Raw genomic sequence first — 8,481 nt, 5'->3', positions numbered from 1 at the left:
CATCCATATATCCTGTTTAGTGATATCTTCTGTCATTTTCTAATAGGATTGTCTGGGTTTTGTTTTGTTTTTTGTTGCTGTTAAGCTATAAGTGTTCTTTGCATATTTTAGATATAAGGTATTTGTCAGATACACTTCTTTGAGTCTGTAGCTTGTCTTTTCATCTTCCTAACAGGGTCTTTCACAGAGCAAAACTTCTAAATTTAATTTTGATGAAGTTCAATTTATTGGTTGTTTTTCTTTATTAATCATGCTTCTGGCGTCAAGTCTGAGTCATCTTTGCCTACCCCCAGATCGTGAAGATTTCTTCCTATATTAAAAGACTTTTAGGAGGTCAGCCCAATGGTGCAGTGGTTAAGTTTGTGTGCTCTGCTTTGGTGGCCTGGGCTTCGCGGGTTGGATCCTGTGAGCAGACCTACACACCGCTCATCAAGCTGTGCTGTGTAGGGGTCCCACCTAGAAGAACTAGAAGGACTTACAACTAGGATATACAACTGTGTACTGGGGCTTTGGGGAGAAAAAATAAAACCTTTATAATTTTACATTTTACACTTTAGTCCATGATCCGTTTTGAGTTAATGTTTGTGCAAGCTGCAAGGTTTAGATCATAGTTCCTCTGCTAACATGTTCTATTTCTTTGCTGAGGCTTTCTATTACATCTGTTTCAAGTGTGTTAGTAATTGCTCAGAAACATTTTTATGATGGCTGTTTTAAAACGCCTGTCTGATAATTATCACATCTGTGTCATCTTGGTGTTGGCATATGTTGATCGTCTTTTCCTGTTCAAGTTGAGATCCACTGGGTTCTTTGTATGATGATTTTCGATTGAAGTCATTGTGCTTTTCCCTAGGTCTGAGGTCTCTGCCTTTTTCTCTCTACCTTTCAGACTCTTTTTCTGCCTGTTTTATACATAATGTCCAGGACTTTTAAATGTGCCTAGCAGGAGGAAGAGGGGAAACTATGTCTACTTTATCTTTCCAGAAGTGGAAGTCTCCACAAATTACTTTTAATGGCATTTTGGTTATTGAGCACTATCGTGTCACAATATTTGTATTAAAAGTCTCTTTTTATTAGGTCCTATTGCCAGTGGTTTTGTATATATGGTTGCAGGCCAGCAGTTATTGCAGGTCACCGCATTGGTGCACTGGGACTTAGAAATTTCAATATTTAGCTCCAAAAACATAGGATATATATCTGGATTGAAGGAGTTTTAGATATTAATTAGATTTTAAAATATACAACTTCTAATATCTTTCCTGGATAGTCCTAAGAGTTTTAAAAGCCAATTGACTTGAGAAAAGTTAAGTATTCTTGACCTTTAAATGAATCTCTTGCATGTAATTCTTCTCTCTCACCAGAGTTGTCATATTTGGTTGTACAGATTGTGCACTGCACAACTCTAGGGTGTGAAGTACCATTCATAATGTTTTCTATTGTAAATAGGATACAGGAAAGGAAAAATTGTCATAGTATCTGGCTTCTAGTCCACTGTCACCTTTTATGATCTTCATTAGTCTTACGTATTCTTATTTGGTTTCCTAGAGCAGAGTGACTTGTTCAGCGTTGGCCAACAATCCTCAGGTGCAAAGTTAATTGGATTCTAAATCTCCTAACCTCTGTCTTCCTTTCATAGATAAATACATTGCTTAAAAAGTACCACTGGGAGCCCAAGACTTTTTAAAGGCTGCAGTGATATAGACAAAAGGAAGTGGAGGGAGGGGATTTACCGCTGACAGAAAGGTGATATTTCCATTCGGATTTCCTTCCATTTCAGGTTCTAGATTTGAGGCTCACATATATTTGGCCTTGTAAGAAGCAAGTAGTTCCCAGCCTCATTTTTAGACTCTCTCTAGATCCCCATGGGTTGGAGGTTCCCTGAGGGAAGTGATAACTCCATATGCCTACCCTGCCTGAGGGAGGGGGGTCAGAAGAAGAGACACAGAGGAGAAAAGAGGTGTGAGATTCAGCACAACAAGGGAGGGCTGAATGTTTCTCTCTTCTCGCCTGGTCAAGTGGTAGATAAGCATGGATACAGTCCTTTCATTTTCATCTTTTGTTTTTATGTGGGGGGGGGGGGCGGCAATAACATAAGGAGCAAAGCACGGGAATAGCATTTTTATTTTAAAGCAGAAAGCATAAGCATCTCTGAAGAGGTGAATCCATCTTCATCCTAAAATACGAAAGTACCCAGAGAAGGAGAAATGTGTGAATGAATGCGGTGTCTTGACTTTTTAAATTAATATTATTGACAACCCAGGAACAACACTGAAAGGTCAACTAAAATAAAGTGTTAACACATTCCTAGGTAATTGACTTTATAATGTAAAATATCAATTTTTTTGGAGGGTGTCTCTAAACATTCTTAAAAGAATCAAGCATTTCTCAGCAGTTAAAAAACATTCATTTATATAAAATATAACAGATGGATTACAAATTAGTTTTAATTACTCATTAAAACCTGGAGACCCCCAAACTTACAAACCATATATATTTACAAATAATTAAAAGTAAAGAGAATATTTCTTTAAATAGTTTTTCATAAATCATACCTTTCTGGCATTAGCTTGAAGTAATTAAATTTTACTTTATCTCAGACTCAAATTCTGATCATATAAAAGTCAGCTTCTCTGGGTCTCAGGATTGTCCAGTCTATCCTCATCTGCTTTAGCCATTTAATAAGGTCATTGTGAGTGTAAAATAAAGTAGGAATTTGGAAAGCGTTCTGAAAAAAAATATGTAAGTTGTTAACATGGTCGGTAGTTTATGCTGTTGATTTTAAATATTCTTAAGATTAAGGCCAAAAAGTTTAACATGAACTACAAAGCATTGCGTACTCTGGAGCCTCTTGCCCACCCCGCCCACCTCAACCCCATGGCTCTTTCTGACTTGGCTGCACGGCTCTGCATGGCTGGAGCATGTGAGGGCCACCTACATGCTAACTCTTCTTTCTTCTAGAGAGGAAAGAGTTGTATTCAGAGTATAAACAATTCCAAGAATTGGCATTAATGATATCCTTGTCTGAGAATGATTTGAAAATACTTATAAAAGGTCATCTGCTAATGCTATTGCAATGACAGGAAGTCTGGCGACACTGGCCTTTCTGCTTCCCTTCGACTAGTTGATCCTATAGCTATGGCTAGAGGAGGAGTTTATCATCTCAGGTAGAAGTCTCTCTAATTGTTGAGTGGCAGGGGATTCTTTTAGAGCCCTTCAGCCTAAGGACAAAGAAAGCAAGGTCAGTGCTTTGGGAAGAGAGTGGATTAAACTAAACTGCATCAACGGAAAACCCCATGGCTCCTTTCGTATTGGTAATTTCGTAGACTTTACCTTTTATAGCATAGAACTTTGCTAATTTTCTTGGTTGGAGATGCAAAGACCATTTTAAGTCTTTCCCTTCTGTATTAGTTTGCTCGGGCTGCCGTAACAAATACAACAGACTGGGGGGCTTAAACAACAGAAATTAATTTTCTCACAATTCTGGAGGCTAAATGTCTGAGATCAAGATGTTGGTTGGTTGGTTTCTTCTGAATCTCTCTCCTGGGCTTGCAGTCGGTCTTCTTCTCCCTGTGTCTTCACATGGTCCTTCCTCTGTGTGTCTGTGTCCTAGCTCCTCTTCTTTAAGGACACCATTGGTATTGGAGTACGGCCCACCCTAATGACCTCATTTAACTTTACCTCTTTAAAGACCCTATATCCAAATACAGTCACAATCTGAAGTACTAGGACTTTGGACTTCAAATTACGAATTTTGGGGAACACAATTCAGTCCATGACACCTTCCAAAGCTATTTCTGACAGTTCAGTTAGCCCATTGGAATGAACCATTCATAGCAATATCTTCTCATAGCATTGGTGCCTGGGTGGATGTGGTTTCCAGAACTTATACTTGAATATTGGCAAAATCTAAAGAGTTCAGCTTTTACTTCCATATGATAACAGTTTGGTCATTCTGTATATTGAGGTCATGTAGATTAGCATGAATTTTCCAGAACCCATGCTCATTCAGTAGTGTATTGTGTTTTGTTGCAGTGGCTTTATTGAGATATTATTCATGTACCAAAAAATTTAAAGTCCAAAATTCAGTGACTTTTGGTATCCATAGAATTGTGCCACCACTGATCTAAGTCCAGAACATTTTCATCCCTCCCTCTCCACCAAAAATCCCACGTCCGTTAGCAGTTTCTCCCCTCTCCCCGTTGCCCCAGCCTTTTGTGACCACTAACCTACTTTCTGTCGTTATAGATTTGCCTATTCTAGACATTTCATATAGATGGAATCATGCAATATGAGGCCTTTTGTGACTGTTTTCTTTCACATAGCATAATGTTTTAAGGTTCATGCATTTTGTAGTCTGTATCAGTAGTATTCCATTCCTTTTTATCGCCAAATAATATTCCATTGTACTGATATATGACATTCTGCTTGGATGTATCATATTTTATTTGTTCATTCATCAGGTGTAGGACATTTGCATTGTTTCCACTTTTGGCTATTGTGAATAATGCTGCTATGAATATTCATGTACAAGTTTCTCTGTGGACATATGTTTTCAATTATCTTGAGCATAAACTGAAGAGTTGAATTACTAGGTCATACGGTAACTCTGTGTTTAACATTTTGAGGAACTGCCAAACTGTTTTCCAAAGTGACTGAACCATTTTACAGTCCCACCAACAATGTAGAAGGGTTCCAACTTCTCCACATTCTTGCCAACACTTGTTATAGCCTGTCCTTTCTATTTTAGACCTCCTAGGGGATCTGAGAGTATATAATGTATGATTTCTATCATTCTAATTTTTTAAACTAATTTTATTGCGATTATAATGGTTTATAGGATTGTGTAATTTTGGGTGTACGTTATTGTTTATCAATTCTTGAATACACTTCATCGTGCTCACCTCTAGTAGTCTAATTTTTATCCATCACCATACATATGTGCCCCTTTGTCCCTTTTGCCCATCCCCCACCCTTTCCCCTCTGATAACCACTCATCTGTTCTCTTTATCCATGTATTTGTTATCTTCCACATATGAGTGAAATCATGCATTATTTGTCTTTCTCTGTCTGGCTTATTTTGCTTAACATCATACCCTCAACTTCCATCCATGTTGTTGTAAATGGGACAATTTTGTCTTTTTTAATGGCTGAGTAGTATTCCATTGTCTATATATACACTGCATCTTCTTTATCCATTCATCTGTAGAGGGGCATTTGGGTTGCTTCCACATGTTGGCTATTGTGAATAACGCCGCAATAAACATAAGGGTATGCAAATCTTTTTGGACTGTTGATTTCAAGTCCTTTGGATAAATACCCAGTAGTGGGATAGCTGGGTTGTATGGTATTTCTATTTTTAATTTTTTGAGAAGTCTCCATACTGTTTTCCATAGTGGCTGCACCAGTTTGCATTCTTACCAGCAGTGTATGAGCATTCCGTTTTTCCCACATCCTCTCCAAAATTTGTTGTTTTTTGTCTTGGTAATTATAATTGCAGAAGCTTTTTTGTCTATGGTAATTATAGCCATTCTGACCAGTGTAAGGTGATATGTCATTGTAGTTTTGATTTGCATTGCCCTGATAATTAGTGATGTTGAACGTTGTTTCATGCGTCTGTTCTATATCTTATATGTTGTATATCTTCCTTGGAAAAAATGTCTGTCCATGTCCTCTGCCAGTTTTTTGATCGGGTTGTTTGGGTTTTTTTGTTGAGTTGTATGAGTACTTTACACATTTTGGAGATCAACCCCTTGTCTGGTAAATGATTTTCAAATATTTTCTCCCTGTTGGTGGGTTGTCTTTCCGTTTTGTTCATGGTTTCCTTTGCTCTGCAGAAGCTTTTTAGTCTGATGTAGTACCATTTGTTAACTTTCTCTTTTGTTTCCTTTGCCCGAGTAGACATGGTATTTGAAAAGATGTTGCTAAGACCAATGTCAAAGAGTATGCTGCATATATCTTCTTCTAGAAGTTTTATGGTTTCAGGTCTTACATTCAAATCTTTAATCCATTTTAAGTTAATTTTTGTGTATCATGCAAGATAATGGTTTCATTCTTTTGCATGTGGCTGTCTAGTTTTCCCAGCACCATCTATTGAAGAGACTTTCCTTTCCCCATTGTATGTTCCTGGCTCCTTTGTCAAAGAGTAACTCTCCATAGATATGTGGTTTTATTTCTGGGATTTCAATTCTAATCCATTGATCTGTTTGTCTGTTTTGGTGCCAGTACCATGCTGTTTTGATTACTATAGCTTTGTAGTATGTTTTGAAGTCGGGGATTGTGATGTCTCCAGCTTTGTTCTTTTTTCTCAGGATTTCTTTGGCTATTCAGAGTCTTTTGTTGTTCCATATAAATTTTTGGATCCTTTGTTCTATTTCTGTGAAGAATGTCATTGGGATTCTGGTTGGGATTGAATTACATCTGTAGATAGCTTTGGGTAGTATGGACGTTTTAACTATGTTTATTCTTCCAACCCTGAACATGGAATATCTTTCCATTTCTTTATGTCTTCTTCAATTTCTTTCAATCATGTCTTATAGTTTTCAGTGTACGGGTCTTTTTGCTCTTTGGTTAAATATATTCCTAGGTATTTTATTCTTTTTGTTGTGATTGTAAATGGGATTATATTCTTGGTTTCTCTTTCTGCTAGTTCATTGTTACTGTATAGGAATGCAACTGATTTTTTCAAATTGATTTTGTGCCCTGAAACTTTGCTGTAGTTGTTGATTATTTCTAATAGTTTTCTGATGGATTCTTTAGATGGATTCTTTTCTATGTATAGAATCATGTCATCTGCAAATAGCTAAAGTTTCACTTCTTCCTTTCCAATTTGGACTCCTTTTCTTTCTTTTTCTTGCCTAATTGCTCTGACCCATACCTCTAGTACTATGTTGACTAGGAGTGGTGAGAGTGGACACATTTGCCTCTTTCCAGTTCTCAGAGTGATAGTTTTCAGTTTCTCACCATTAAGTATGACATTGGCTGAGGGTTTGTCATATATGGCCTTTATTATGTTGAGGTATTTTCCTTATATAACTTCCAATTTTTTAAGGTGTGTTTTATGGCCCAGAATGTGGTCTATCTTGGTGAATTTTCTATGTCAGCTTGAGAAGAACATGTAATCTGCTGTTGCTGGATGAAGTAGTCTACAGATGTTCATTATGTCCAGTTGGGTGATGGTGCTGTCGAGTTCAACTACATCCTTACCAATTTTCTGCTTGCTTGATCTGTTCATTTCTGATAGAGGGGTGTTGAAGTCTCCAAATAAATAGTGGCTTTATCTATTTCTCCTTGCAGTTTTATCCGTTTTTATCTCAAATTTTGACTCTCTGTGTTAGTCACATGCACATTAAGGATTGTTACATCTTGTTGGAGCACTGACCTCTTTATCATTATGTAATACCCTCTTTGTCCCTTTCCTTTCTTTGAAGCCTGCTCTGTCTGAAATTAACATAGCTACTTCAGCTTTCTTTTGATTAGTGTTAGTATGGTATGTCTTTCTCCATCCCTTTACTTTTAATCTGTGTGTGTCTTTAAAGTAGATTTTTTTCTAGATACCATATAACTGTGTTTTGTTTTTTGATCCACTCTGACAATCTCTGTCTTTCAATTGGTATATTTAGATCATTGACACTTAAAGTGATTATTTACATAAATGGATTAATATCTACCATATTTATTACTATTTTCCATTTGTTTGCCTTTGTTCTCTATTTCTGTTTTTGCTTTCAACTCTTCTTCTACATTTTGTAGTTTTAAGGGAACACTTTATATGATTCCATTTTCTCTCGTTTCTTAGCATATCAATTATATTTTCCATTTTAGTTTACTTTAGAAGTTGTGCTAGAGTGATAATATACATTTACAACTAATCTAAGTCCATTTTCAAAATAACACTATACCACTTCATGGATAGCCCAAGTACCTTGTAATAACAAAGCATTCCTAATTCCTGCCTCCTGTCCCTTGTATCATTGCTGTCATTCATCTCACTTATCCATAAAGTATAACCATCAAATACATTGTTGCTATCATTATTTTGGACAAACTGTTATTTGTTAGGTAAATTAAGAAGAAAAACAAAAATTTTAACTTCGCCTTTAATTATGTCTTCTCTAATGCTATTGCTTTTTTTACGTAGGTCTGAGTTACTGATGTATCATTTCTCTTCTCTCTAAAGAACTTCTTTTAACATTTTTTGCAAAGCAGGTTACTGGCGACAAATTCTCTCAATTTTTATTTTAAGAAAGTCTCTATTTCTCTTTCACTTTTTTTTTTTTGAGGAAAATTAGCCCTGAGCTAACATCTGTACCCATCTTCCTCTATTTTATATGTTGGACAGCTGCCACAGTATGGCTTGATAAGCAATGCATAGGTCCATGCCCCAGATCCAAACCAGTGAACCCCAGGTTGCCAAAGCAGAGTGCATGATCTTAACTGCTATGCCACTGGGCCGGCCCCTATTTCTGTTTCACTTTTGAAGGATAA

The 8,481-nt window shown here is 36.7% G+C and overlaps 1 long non-coding RNA gene across 1 annotated transcript; it reads right to left on the bottom strand.

Moving 5' to 3' along the window:
* Nucleotides 1-2,099: 2,099 nt before the first annotated feature.
* LOC139076135 (uncharacterized) lies at nt 2,100-2,722 on the bottom strand. The gene is made up of 2 exons (XR_011527425.1): nt 2,550-2,722; nt 2,100-2,170 (listed from the first exon to the last, which is right to left on the bottom strand). It is a non-coding gene; the product is annotated as an uncharacterized lncRNA (long non-coding RNA).
* Between the last annotated feature and the right edge of the window lie 5,759 nt (nt 2,723-8,481).

Source organism: Equus przewalskii, chromosome 15 (genome assembly GCF_037783145.1).
Source record: "Equus przewalskii isolate Varuska chromosome 15, EquPr2, whole genome shotgun sequence".
In the NCBI taxonomy this organism is placed as follows: Eukaryota; Metazoa; Chordata; class Mammalia; order Perissodactyla; family Equidae; genus Equus; species Equus przewalskii.
Note: the sequence above shows the minus strand (reverse complement) of the source record. Positions and strands in the feature narration are given on the sequence as shown.